This window comes from Psammomys obesus, unplaced genomic scaffold (genome assembly GCF_907164565.1).
Source record: "Psammomys obesus unplaced genomic scaffold, mPsaObe1.curated_primary_1811, whole genome shotgun sequence".
Classification (NCBI taxonomy): domain Eukaryota; kingdom Metazoa; phylum Chordata; class Mammalia; order Rodentia; family Muridae; genus Psammomys; species Psammomys obesus.
In genome coordinates, this window is record NW_026596427.1 from 4,722,006 (window position 1) to 4,737,537 (window position 15,532).

Sequence of the window (15,532 nt, forward strand, 5' to 3'; positions counted from 1 at the left end):
ACCTTTAAAGAACAATTCTTAATTTCATATGGAAATACAAAAAACCCAGAATAGCTAAAATAATCCTATACAATAAAAGATCTTCTGGAGGAATCTCCATCCCAGACCTCAAGCTGTACTATAGAGCAACAGTAATAAAAACTCCATGGTACTGGCATAGAAACAGATTGGCGGATCAATAGAATCAAATCGAAGACCCAGTCATAAACCCACACAGCTATGGAAACTTAATTTTTGACAAAGAAATCAAAACTACGCTTTCAACAAATGTTGCTTTTCTAATTGGATGTTTACATGTAGAAAAATGCAAGAAAATGCATATTTATCACCCTAAAAAAACTTAAAATCCAAGTGGATCAAAGACCTCCACATAAAACCAGACACTCTCAATCTGTTAGAACAAAAAGTGGGAAAGAGCCTTGACCTAATTGGCACAGGAGACAACTTCCTGAACAGAACACCAACAGCACAGGCTCTAAGATCAGCAATTAACAGATTGAACCTCATGAAACTGAAAAGTGTCTAAAGCAAAGGACACTGTCATCAGAACAAAACACAGCCTAGAGACTGGAAAAAGACCTTCACCAAAACTATATATATCTGACAGAGGACTAATATCCAGAATATATAATGAAGTGAAGAATGTAAACAACAACAAACTATGTAATCCAATTTAAAAGAAAAATAGAATACAGAGCTAAACAGAATTCTCAGCAGAGGAATATTGAATTAGAGAAACACTTAAAGGAATCCTCAATATCGTTAATCACTGGGGATATGCAATTCGAAACGACCATAAGATTCTACCTTACATCTTTCAGAATGGCTAAGATAAAAAACTGAAGGGATGATGCAAGCTGGAGAGAAGGGGGAAGGCTCCTCCATTGTTGTTTGGAAGTTAACCTTGTACAACCACTTTGGAAATCAATATGGTGGATCCTCAGAAAATTAGGAATAGTGCTACCTCAAGATCCAGCTATACCACTGGCATATACACAAAAGATGTCCCACCATTCAATATGGACATTTTCTAAACCATGTTCATAGCAGCTCTATTCGCAATAGCCAGAATCTGGAAACAACCTAGATGTCCCTCAATGGTGGAATGGATAGAAAAAGTGTGGCACATTTACACAATGGAATATTACTCAGCAATTAAAAACAAGCAAATCATGTAATTTGCAGATAAATCATGGGAATTAGAAAAGATCATCCTGAATGAGGTAACTTAGAAGCAGAAAGACAGTATATACATTACAAACTCACTTATAAGTGGTTATTAGCCATATAATATAGGATAAACATAGTAAAAAATATAGTCCTAAAGAAGCTAAAGGAGGATCCTAGTGAAGATGCTTAATCCTCATTCAGAAGGGCAAACAGGATAGACATTGGAAGTAGGAGAAGTCAAGGAACAGGAAAGGAGTCTTCCACAGAGGACCTCTAACCACCAGGAACTCTAACCACCAGGGTATCTAAGGAGATACTGAGACTCATAGCCAAACTTTGGGCAGAGTGCCAGAATCCTTATGGAAGAATAGGGTAAAAAAAAAGATTGGAGGGGACAGCAACTCCACAAGGAGAATAACAGAGCCAAAATACCTGTGCCCAGGGTTGGCTACAGAGACCAATAATTCATCTAAGCACTGTGCATGGAGAGGACCGAGATCCCCTGTTCTAAGCAAGCCCATGGCAGTTCAGTCTCCAAGTAGGTACCCTAGTAAGGGGTATAGGAGCTGTCTCTTCTTACATGATCTCAGTAGCCTTCTCTTTGATCACCATCCCCTGTGGGGGGTGGCAGCCTTGCTAGGCCCCAGAGAAATATTTTGCAGACAGCCATGATGAGACCTCATAAGCTAGGTCTGACATAAAGGGAAGAGGTCCTCTCCTATTAGGGGACTAAGGAAAGCACATAGGGAGAGAAGAAGGAGAGTGGATGGGGCAGGGTTGAGATAAGGGAGGTGGATGCAGGGGGGATACAAAGTGAATAAATTGTAATAAATAAATATATAAATTAAATTAAATTTTTAAAAAGTAACATAAAAAAACAAGAAAATCATCAAATTTCCAGGCATATCAAAACTATTCTCATATTTTAACCAACACCGATCAGAATGGCTAAAATCAAAACCTTAAGTGACAACACTTTCTGGAGATGATATGGAGAAAGGGAAACTTTCTTCCATTGTTAGTGGGAGTGCAAACTTGTATAACCACTTTGGAAATCATTCTGGCACTTTCTCAGGTTGTTGGGAATAGCACTATCTAAAGATATAGCTATACCTTTCCTGGGCATATACCCAAAAGATATCCCACCATTCAGTAAGGACATTTGCTTTACTATGTTCGTATCAGCTTTATTTGTAATAGCCAGAATCTGGAAACAACCTAGATGTCCCTCAACAGAAGAAAGGATACAGCAATTGTGGTACATCTACACAATGGAATACTATTCAGCTATTAAAAACAATGAAATTCTGAAATTTTCAGGCAAATGTATGGAACTAGAAAAGATTATCCTGAGTGAGGTAACCCAGAAACAGAAAGACAGGCTTGGTTTATTCTCCCCTATAAGCGGATATTAGCTCCAAAATACAGGATAGCTATCTACAGACCTGAAGAAGCTAAATATTAAGGGGGACCCTAGGGAGGTTGATTAAGTTTCACTCAGAATGGCAAACAGGATAGACATCAGAAGCAGTGGAAGAGAGGAAATAGTGTGGGAACCTACTATAGAGCGTCCACTGAAAGGTTCCACCTAACAGGGGATGGAGGCTGAGACTCTGGGCCAAAGTTTGGGCAGAACGCACATAGTCTTATGGAAGAAGAGGGGTGTGGGAATGCAGGGATATGGTGGAGATGGAGCCCCACAAAGAGACCACAAATATAAAGGATCTGACTTGAGGGGTCCTTCAGAGACTGATGCACCAACTGAGGACCATGCATAGAGAGAACATAGACCTCCTGCTCAGATGTGGCTGATTAACAGCTCGATCTCCATGTGTCTCTTCAAGTGAGGGGAGTTGTGACTGCCTCTATCAGGAACTTGGTTGCCTACTCATTCATCACTCACCCCTGGTAATGCATCTTTGCCCAGGCCAGAGAGGAAAAGGATCCAGGCAGTCTTGATGAGACATAACAAGCTATGGTCAGATGGCAATGATGAAGAACTCCCCCATTCAGTTGACTAGGGGGAGGGAATGGGGGGGGAGAAGGAAGGAGGTCAGGACTGGTGGGAGTTAAGGGAGGGAGCTTCAATAAGGTTATATAATGAAAAATTTGTGAAAAAAAGAAGAGCATCCAAGATGGTGGCAACAGAAAGACACTGTGTCTGAGGAGTAGGAAAGCAGTGTAAGCACAGCAATCAAGAGACTAACTCTTGACCCTAAAACACCAGCAATTATGTTTCCTAGGTGAGAGGAAACCCCACTGGGTGAGAATCAATTGGGTTCACATCACCCAGCTAAAACCCAGAAGAGTTCCCAGATCCCATGGAACACTCAGTTGCCATCCCAGAGCCATACACCTGTGTGTCCTGATCACCTTCCCAGGCTGAAATGTGGGCACCCAAACACCAGAGACTGAAATTTCGAGTCGAGAGAAAAAGTAAATTTAAAAGTTAAAAAATAATTGATTAGTAATAAAAATAGATTATTAACATGAGTTTTGAATGTTTTATGCTATTATTGATACTGTAATTTTTTATTCATAATTAGAAACACATATGATGCTTATTCCAAGCCATCACCTGTCTCAAGTTTGTGTAAACATGCCACCATTTATTCTCTATATTGTCAATTAAAACAATCAGCCTCATGCTGAGCAATGGAGAGGAGAGGGTGGGACATCCTGGTCCAGAGTGGGAGGAAAAGAAAGGAGACAGGGAAGAGGAAAGAGAGACTCCACAGGAGAGGACTTGGAACCATGTGGAGAGATGAACTGTACCTAAGATATGACTAAAAGCAAGTATAATGGGTGAATTCTGAATGGAAGGAAGCTATGCAGGCTTGGAGTTTTGGGATGGAATAACTATTGCCCAGCATTATGCTCTAGGTTAATTAAATAAATCCTAGTCTCTGTGTGGTGATTTAAGTATACAGATGGTTTAGAATTAACTGCTGCTTAATTAAAGATAAAGCAATAGTAAATATTAATATACCACAACACTCAGATGTTTATATTCATATTTGTTTCCTTCAATAGGATTGATTCAGTCATCTGTGTCACTTTTATTAGCTTCTTGTCCTTATTAAGTACTACTGAAATTAGTTGTTCTATTACTATTCTTCCACACTGTTTGTAAATGAATATCTTTAATTATATAAAGATATATATGGAGAGATATATCAATATTTTTTGCATTTGTGTGTGATTATATAAATTATAACTTCATAATTATATAGATTATAATACAGACACATATTCATATTTTTTCTATTTCATTTGTTTATGAAATGCTATATATATATATATAAATACTATAGATAATTTTTTGTAATATGCTTGTCTAGTCTCTCCAACATCCATTCAGAAATTTACTACTAATTTTAAGTCACATATTTTAAAATAAACACACAAACTGGTCATGAAATATCAAAGACTTTAAGTCCTTTTCTCTTGTTATATATACTATAGTCATTTACATGAATGATGCAGATTTTTAATGCTAAAGATCTCATGTGTTTGTAATACCATTCACTTCTTTTTTTTTTTTATTGTTGTTGGAACAGATATTTTTTATTTTGTATCTTAAGGAACATAAAGCAGTCTCTCAGTCCTTACCAGAAAATGAACAAAAATACAAAGACAAGCTATTTAAGGACTAAGAGACCCTGAATAAGTGAAATATTTCAAATATGTAACTGTACTACCTTGAACAATTGAGCAAAGACTAAAGGACTGAGACACCATTCACTTCTTTACAAAAAGCTTGAATCTTCTTAATAGCCTTAATTATGGAACTTGACATTTACAATTGTGTAAAATCCTAAGATTGAGATCTGAGAAAATAAAAACACTTGCACTTAACAATTGATAAATGAGGGAAAACTGGATTAAAAGGCTCAGGTAAAATTCATTTGATGTGTGTGAATATTTCCTTCTTTTTTTGCTACTACTTCTCTCTTTATAGCTATGATATATACCTGGTGAGGGCTATGTGACCATGGGTCCAGTGCCTCAGTGGCCAGAAAAAATGTTGAATTTCCTAAAGCAAGTGTTAGAGGAAGTTGTAAGCTACCCAGATGTGAGTACTGGAAACTGAATGTGGGTGCACCAGCAGCAAAAACACTTAACTAATGAGCCATCTCTCTAGATCAAAGGCCATGTTTTATGGTTTTATTTTGTATTTGTTATTTTTTTTTTGTTTTTCATGGTGGGAGAAAAAATGTTTTATATATATAGTAAATCTGACAAAAACATGATAACAAAATATATAAATAATTCAAAAAAACACTAAATACTAAAACTCCCGACCAAAAGCCAATCAATAAATTGACAAAAGAAATGAAACAACAGTGTCTCACTGTGTAACCCTGGGTGGCCTGGAATTCACTCTATAGACTAGGACTGCCTTGAACTCAAATATCTGCCTGCCTCTTCTTCCCAAATGCTGGGATTTAAGGTGTGAACCACCATGCTTTTCCTATTTCAATCTGGATTTTTCTCTAATAGATGTCATAATGTTGCTGGCTTTGTCTATATAACTGGCATTTGGAATCTTTTCTCTGGAAAGCTCTACAGTTTCATTTTTCTTGGAAATTTGTCTTGATTCAGTATTGGGAAACATAAAGCCTGAGGGTTATTGTGTGTAGGGCCTTAGTTCCCTTATATCTGAACCTTTAAGCCAGTGACTCAGCAAGGGAGATAAAATGAAAAGAATATAAAAGAAAACAAACACATGCAATAATGATAATATGGTAAGCCTGAAAATCAGTATATTATTAGTCCCAGTGTGGGTGGGAAAAATAAAAGTTTTTATATTATAGTTTTATGTGTATGGGTGTTTTACCTGTATATATGTCTGAGTGCCATATGCATGAAGTCCCTACTAAGGTTACAAGAGGACATTAGTTTACCTGGAATTGGAGGTACAGGCCTTTATGAAAATTCATGTAACTGCTGGGAATTGAACTCCACTGTTTTGGAAAAGCAGGCAGTGCTTTTAAACATGGAGTCACCTCTCCAGCACCTGAAACAAAATTTTATACCTTTGGCATATACACTGTCTCTCTTTATATATAAAACACTCTCATCCAGTGAAAAATCTACAAACACTGACAGCTTTTAATTTGATCCTGGCATTTTGTTTCGTTTTGTGAGATAAATTCATATGTAACTCAAGCTGGTCTCAAACTCACTATATCTCCAAGGCTAGCCTTGAATTACTGCTCCTCCTGTTTTTACCAAATACTCTTTTTATTCTATTTTCCTCTAGGTATTCTTTATTGTAAGTGCATGTGTGTGCCTGTGACAATTTTGATTTGTATATTAATAAATGGTCTTAATTCGATTCATGATTGAAACTGAAAATATTCAGTTAAATTTCAAAACATCACTGTTAAATTGTGTAACTATAATTTACAAATTAAAATATATACTTGTTAGTTTTTAGATTTACTAAAAGCTGAAACATCAGTAACATCTATTTTTACATGGAGCATGAAAAGTTCTAATTCTGAGGCAGAAGAGATACCTTAGCAATTAAAGAACTTGATACTCTTGCAGAGAATTCCAAATTGGTTCTCAGCACCTATGGCTGACAAGTGTCTGTAATTGCAGATCCAGGGAATGTGGTAACCTCTTTTCAACTCTATGGACACCCACATTCATGTGTAAAGATAAATACAAAAAAATAAAATAATTATTTAAAGGCCTCTAATTTATCGATTACTGGAATGCAAATGTGTAACCACTTTCTAAAACAGCTTAGCATTTCCTCACAGGGTTAACATAGTTTTATCATGTGACTGAGTAATGATGATGCTCAGTACTTGTGTATACAGCTATTTAAATACACGGCAATTTATAGCAGTTTTACTCATAATTGCTTCAAATGGAAAGTAACACAGAATACTATGAGTATGTGACTAGAAAAACAAACTATACTATATCCAGTCAATGGAACATTAATAATTAAAAATGAGATATTATGTCTCTAAACAAAATAATGGCACCTAAAATATGCATTGCTCATGAAAGAAGCAAATCTTAAAGGCACCATATTGTATAATTCTGATTATATATCATGATGAAAATAAGTACTTTATCTTCCTTTGTGGCCTGGTAAAGCTGCCCCGACTTGGGGGGAGGTTATTAAAGAGCCAGCCACTGAGTTCATGTCAGAGAGAGACCCTGTTCCACTTAGTAGCATACTCACTTGGAGACCGAGTTGACGTGGTCTACATATGTGCAGGGGTTCTTGGTTATCTCCATGAAAGCCCTTTGTTGGAGTATCACTCTCAGAAAAGACCCCTGAGCCCAGATATTTTGGTTATGTTGGTCTCGTTGTGGAGCTCTTGTCCCATCCAGGTCTTTCTATCTCCTCCTTCCTTAATAAGATTCCCTGCGCTCTGCCCAAAATTTGGCTATGAGCCTCAGTATCTCCTTCGATACTCTGGTATGTAGAGTCTTTCAGAGATTCTCTGTAGAAGGCTCCTGTCGTGTCCTTGTTTTCTCCCTCTTCCAATGTCTATCTTGTTTGCCTTTCTGAATGAGGATTGAGCATCTTAGCCAGGGTCCTCCTTCTTGCTTACCTTTTTTAAATGTACAAATTTTAATATGCTTCTCCTATATTATATATTTAATATCCGCTTTCCACTTATAAGTGTGTACATACCATGTGTGTCTTTCTGCTTCTGGGATACCTCACTCAGGATGATCTTTTCTAGTTCCCACCATTGGCCTGAAAAATTTCGTCATTTCCTTGTTTTTAATTGCAGCCAGGCCTGATGAGACCTGATAGGCTAGAGTCAGTTGGAAGAGGAGGAGGACCTCACCTATCAGGAGACTGGGGGAGAAGTGTGAGAAGAGAAGAGGGAGGGAGGAATTTCAGGATTAGGGGGTGATGAAGAAAGGGGATACAGCTGGGATACAAAGTGAATAAACTGTAATAAATAAAATATTAAAAAAGAATATTAGCCTCAGAAAGGCAAATGTTACATTTTTTTTCACATGAAATCAAGGAACAAAAAGGAATCAGTAAAATATGAAGTACTGAGAAGAGGAAAAGAGCAAGAGAGAAGAAAAGGAGGAAGTAGATGAGATAATGATGGAATTAATATGATATAAGCATATAATACATATGTATGAAGGTATCACAGTGCAATCCTTTACTATGTGCAGTTAATGTACTTTTTAAATTAAAATGTATTTAAAGCAGGTCACTACAAGAAAAGACAGAATAAGTACTTTATAAAAATTAAAGTTAGAAAAGGATGAATAGGTAAAGTCCAGGAAATTTAGGAGTAAGGAAACTAAATGATATCATGATTGTAGATATGTGTATTAACAATACATATTTGTCAAATGATATAGATCTATATGACATGAAGTGATCCTTAATGTACATCATTGATTTTAGCTACAGATTATGCATAAATGTTTGTTCATAAATTGTATAAAATGTACCACACTAATAACAGGTGTTAATAGGGTAGGAAATTATGGACAAGGAATTGGGTAAAACAATTTGGTATATTTAAGCTATGTTAAATAATCCAATTTATCTTACAATGATTAGATCAGTGAAATTACCATATTTTTCATTTATAATATAGCAATATAATATTGAAAATGAAAATGTAAAATATAGATGCAGTCACAGTAACTGTTTCATCTGGGTTTTGTTATATCTCCTTAAGTCATTATATTTTGGATCAATACCATCATTAAGTCAATATAAAAGCCAGTATAACCCACTAACACATATCCAATTCATTCATTAAACTTCATAATTGAGCTACATTAGTTTTTGCAACATTTAGAATTAGGAATATTCACGTTTTGGTGATTCCTTTTCTGATAGTGTCTTAGAATTTTAATAGCTATGCCTACATGAATAATTCATTTCAGTTCTTATTTATTTATTTATTACACTTTATTCACTTTGTATCCCCTCTGCAGCACTTTCTCTTGTCTCCTCCCAGTCCCACCTTCCCCCAACAAACCAAGCAATCTAATTAAAAAATGGGGTACAAGGCTAAACAGAGAATTCTCAACAGAGGAATATACAATTGCAGAGAAACACTTAAAGTAATGCTCAATGTCCTTAGTCATTGGGGAAATGCAAATCAAAACGAACCTCAGATTTCATGTCACACCATCAGAATGGCTAAGATAAAAAATTCAAGGGATGACGAATGCTGGAGAGGGTGTGGAGAAAGGGGAAATCCTCTTCCATTACTGGTAGGAATGTAACCTTGTAAAACCACTTTGGAAATAAATCTGGCACTTTCTCAGAAAATTAGAAATAGTGATATCTCAAGATCCAGCTATCCCATTCCTAGGCATATACCCAAAAGATGTCCTACCATTCAATAAGGACATTTGCTCGACTATGTTTATTTGTAATATCCAGAACCTGGAAACAACCTAGATGGCCCTCAGCGGAGGAATGGATAGAGAAAGTGTGGTACATACACCATGGAATACAACTCAGCAATTAAAAACAAGCAAATCATGTAATTTTCAGGCAAATAGTGAGAACTAGAAAAGATCATCCTGAGTGAGGTAACCCAGAAGCAGAAAGACAGGCATGGTTTATATTCACTTATAAATGGATATTAGACATATATTATAACATAAACATACTAAAATCTATAGTGCTAAAGAAGCTAAACAAGGAGGACCCTAGAGAAAGAGGGGCAAACAAGATAGACATCAGAAGTAGAAGAAGACAAGGAACAGGACAGGAGCCTTCCACAGAGGACCTGTGAAAGATTCCACCCACCAGGATATCAGAGGAGATACTGAGCCTCACAGCCAAAGTTTGGGTCGAGTGCTGGAATCCTTATGTCTTCGAAGAAGAGGGAGATAGAGAGACATGGAGAGAACAGGAACTCCACAAATTGAACAACAGAGCCAAAATACCTAGGCCCACCAAGGGCCTGCTTAAACTGATACTCCAGCTGAGGACAATGCATGGATAGGACCAACCTCCCCCCCACTCCCCATTCAAAGGAAGTCCATGGCAGCTCAGTCTCCGAGTGGTACTCTAGTAAGGGGTACAGGGTCTGTCTCTGACATTAACTCAGTGGCAGGCTCTCTGATCACCCTGGGGGATGCCGCCTTGACAGGCCAAAGAGGAAGATGATGCAGCCAGCCTTTATGAGACTTGTAAGCTAGGTTCAGATAGAAGGGGAGGTCCCTTCTGATAGGAGGTCCTCCCCCTATCAGGAGTTTAGAGGAGAGGCAAAGGGGGTAAAATTAGCATTTTAATCCCAATGTATAACCATTACAATTCATTTGGAACTGTGTTTCTACTATGACAAAAAATCTCTACAACACTATACTCCCACCTCACATGCACTTCTTCATTGTAACTACACACCTTACTACTCTGGTTCTGATTTTAATATTTTTAGATTTCACATACAAATGAGATTGTACAGAATTTGCCTTTGTGTATGTGGCTGATTTCACTTATTTTCTGTCTGAGTTCTGATATTATTCTTTAACTTTTATGGTCATACAATAGTTCATTTTATCATATATACATGAATGCATAGTAAAATATATTGAATACATATACATAATGTATGCATATACACAATGTATATGTATACAAAATGCATGTATATATACAATGGAAAAAGCATTCTAGTTAGCTTCATCTGTCAGTTTGACACAATCCAGAATTATCTGAAAGAGTATCAATTTCAAGATTGCCTGGTTTTGATTAGCTGGCCTGTGGATGTATCTGTAGGGCATTTTCATTTTTAATTTTTATTTTCCTTTTTTATTATTATCATTGATTACAATTTATTCAGTTTGCATCCTGGCTGTGGCCCCTTGCCTTGTCTCCTCCCAATCCCACCCTCCCATCCTCTTCTTCCTCTATGATCCCCCCCCACACTGATAGAGGAGGTCCTCCTCACCCATCTATTTTACCCTAGCCTATCAGGTCTCATCAGGACTGGTTGCATTATCTTCCTCTGTGACCTGGCAAGGCTGCACACCCCCCCCACAGGGGAAGGTTATCAGAGAGCCTGTCACTAAGTTCATGCCAGAGAAAGCCCCTGTTCCCTCCCTTACTAAGGCACCCACTTGAAGAATTGAGTCTATGGGCTACATATGAGTTGGGGTTTTAGGTACTCTCCATGTATTGTCATTGTTTGAGGTACCAGTCTCTGCAGGGCCCCCAGGGCTCAGTTAATTTGGCGCTGTTAGTCTCCTTGTGTGGTTCCTGTCCTCTCCAGGTCTTTCTCTCTCCCCCTTCTTTCATAAGATTCCCTGTACACTGCACAAAGTTTGGCTGTTAGTATCACCTCTGAGAATTTTCTTAATTGCTAATTGATATAGGAGAGCCCAGTCCACTGTGGATGGTACAATCCTTGAGCCGAAGATCCCATAATGTATAAGAATGCTAGCTAGCTCCTGTCTTGTTCCCTGTTTTCTCCATCTTCGGAGGTCTAACCTGTTTGCCTTTCTGAATGAGGATTGAGACATCTTACCCAAGGTCTTCCTTCTTGCACTCTTCCCAGCAGGGTCTCAAAACATATGCTGAGACTCATAACCAAACTTTGGGCAGAGTACAGGGAATCTTATGAAAGGGGCAGATAGAAAGACCTGGAGACGACCTGGTGCACCACAAGGAGAGCAAGAACAGAACCAAAAAGTCTGGGCCCAGGGGTCTTTTCTGAGACTGATATTCCAACCAAGGACCATGCATGGAGAAAACCTAGAACCTCTGCACAGATGTAGCCCATGGCATCTCAGTCTCCAAGTGAGTTCCCTAGTAAGAGGAACAGGGACTGTCTCTGACATGAACTCAGTGGCTGGCTCTTTGATCACCTCCCCTGATGGGGGAGCAGCCTTACCAGGCTACAGAGGAAGACAATGCAGACAGTCCTGATGAGACCTGAGAAGCTATGTTCAAATGGAAGTGGAGGAGGACTTCCCCTATCAATGGACTGGGGAAAGGGCATGGGAGGAGAAGAGGGAGGGAAGGAGGACTGAGAGGGAAAGAGGGAGGGGACTACAACTGGGATACAAAGTGAATAGGTTCTAATAAATAAAAAAAAGAATGCTAAATAGTTAAGTAAAATCTGGGAAGGAAAGCAATACCCTGGGTTTCTCCATGTGTCCATTCCAGGTATCTGCCTCCACGCTACTACCTTGAATTTCTACCTAGACATTCCACAATGGTTTAATGTAACTTGTAAGATGGTATTGGTGTTTATCATAGCAACAGAAAGCAAACATGAACATGTTCAGTTCACAACTTCCTTCTTCATGACCTATTTCACCTCTTCACTATTATAAACAATGTAGTGAATAAGCAAGGAATATCAATATCTTCAATATATGGATCACATTAACATTTGTTATTTCAATTTAATTTATTTATTTCGTATACTCCATCAGGGGTGAGAGTGTGTGTGCCATGGCATTTTTGGAAGTCAGAATGACTTTCTCCGTTTGGATCCTAGGGAAATAACTCAGATTATCAGGGTAGGCAGGCAACTTTAGTCACTAAGCTATGTCATTGGCCATGACAATATTTTAAAAATATATACTCTGAAGATGGGTATTCCTGAATCATATGATAGTTCTACTTTTAAAGAACATTTGTGATGTTTTCCATAGTGATTGCACTGATTTGTATTCCCACCAAGAGTGTACAAGTGCCCCTGTTCTCCGTACCTTTGTGAATACTTGCTGTATATAGCCTTTTCATGATAAACATTTTAACATATCTAAGATTCATGGTGGTTTTGATTTACATTTATCTGATAATTAGTAATGTTGAGTTTCTTTTCATGTATTGGTTGATAATTTGAATGTTTTAATGGAAAGTATATTCTCAAGTTAATGGTCTACTTATAAATTACCTTAGAACATAATAACTTAGAAATAAATTCACATGTACATGCTGCTCTCATTTGTTCTCTGTTGCTGTGCTAAAATGCTTACCAAAACAAACTTGAGGGAGCAACGGTTTTATTTCTCTTCCACATTTGATCACAATCCATTATTGAGGAACATCAGGACAGGAATTCAAGCAGCATCAGAGGCAGGAATCATGGGGTTATACTACTTACTGGCTTGCATTCCGTGGCTTGCTCGGTCTGCTTTCTTATACACTCAGGGATGATACCATACACAGTAAACTGGGGCCTCCTATATCTATCATTAATCAAGAAAATGCCCCACATACATGTCCTTAAGGCAAATATGATGGAGGTAATTCCTCAATCAAGTTTCCTTTTCCTAGGTGATTCTAGCTTGTGTCCAACTGTCAAAATCTCAGCATGCACAGTCAAATAACTTTAAACAAAGGTGACACAATAGGAAAATTCTGAAGTCTTTTAAATAAGGGCTATTGCAAAAAGTATATTTATATGCAAAAAAGGGAAACTGAGTCTTGGTCTTACACTATATAAAATTACCAAAATAATGTAGACTTACATTTGAAGGTTCAAAACTGGTAGGAGGAGAAAACCTTCAGATAATGCAGAGGAAAATGCACTTAAACATTGTGTTTAACAATGTTCATTTGAATATGGCATGAAAAGCACAAGCAAGTGTGGGTCATCATACTAAAATCCTTCTGCAGAGCAAAGGAAACAGCTTGTATTTTCCAAACTTAGATAACCACTAGAATTGTCTCTTTGCTCTTTCCATTCACCACTTTACAATTTGCATTGTAGTAAGCTTTTTTCCATATCTGTATGAACCCTTGCTTGATTTAAAGTACTATGAAGGTTATAAGGACCCCCTCTCTTATATATGATATACACATATTTCTTGTACTTTCATTCCATTAGCCAACTTCATTATTTTCAGGAAGTTGAACTTGTAGACTATTACAAAATATTTTATTTCCTCTCTATCTGTTTCTGTTTCCCACTGAGGGTACAACTTGAAGGCAAATGTCTACAAGCACAGGATAGCTTCTTCAGGAACTGCACTTGTTGATCTGTTCATCTTGAACTCCTAGCCTTCAGACTGTGAAAATTAAATTTGTTTTAAGACTACACATCAACAAACCCCAGCACCATGCCCACTTTGCAAAAGCAGCCAGTACAGAGTTTAGAGGATTTGTCTATCAACTCCACCGCACATTATCAGAAGATCAGACAATTGCATACCATTTCCACAAGTACAATTATTACTTTTTTTATCTTTTTTTAATTTTATTTTTCTTTTTAGTTACATTTTGTTAACTCTGTGTCCCAGCTGTATCTGCTCCCTCATTCCCTCCCCAACCCCACATTCCCTCCCTGGTCTCTTCCCTGCACCTTTTCACATCCACTGATAGGGAAGCACCTCCTCCCCTTTCATTTGACCCTTTTGTATCAGGTATCTTCAGGGCTGGCTGCAAAGTCCTCCTCTATGGCCTAACAGGACTGCTCCTCCCCTGGGGGGGGGGGGAGGCCAAAGAGCCTGCCCTTGAGATCCTGTTAGAAATAGTCCTTGTTCCCCTTACTTTGGAAAACTACTTGGTTACTGAGCTACCACGGGACACATCTGAGCAGAAGTTCTAGGTTATATCCATAGATGGTCCTTGGTTGTGTGTCAGTCTCAGAAAAGACCCTGTGCCCGGATATATTTGGTCCTTGTAGAGCTTCTATCCTTTCCATATCGTACTAATTCCCCTTTTTTCATATGATTCCCTGCACTCTGCCGAGGGTTTTTCAAAGCAGACACTAAGTACAATTATTCTTGACCCAGGATCAATAGAGCTAACTGCCCATAGATATCCAAAAATCTTTCCTCTCAGAATTTCTACTTGGTCATATTCATTAGGAATACCTTCTCCATTTCTACCTCTTTTAACTTTACCTTTAGGCAAAAGGATCTTCATCATCCTACTGATATCAAAAGTTCATATTCAAAAATTCGAAGAGAAGAAATTGATAACATCTTGCAAATTGAAAAATTAGTTTTATTTCCAAGAGAGTCTCACTGTGGATACTTAAGGGTAACCTGCATTCCCAGAAGTAGATGGCCACCAAAAAAGAATTCACTGACATCTTTGAAAGTTCCTTATGTCATTATAATGTCTTGTCAGGAATCTTCTTTTAAAAAAGAGCTTTAGTTTTTATTTTGTTTACATATATTTTCTCTCTTTTTTTAACCCTCCAGATCCTTAGTGTATATATTATGAATTTCAGTTTAGTGTTTTTATGGAATTCCTAAGTATGAAAACAAGTGGGGCTCTATTTCTTGTGCCTTTTCTTAGGCTATTTTCCTTCTTTTTTTGTCCAATTTCTGATGTGTTAGTTTATGATATTATATGACATGATACAATATATTATATTATATTATATTATATTATATTATATTATATTATATTATATTATATTAT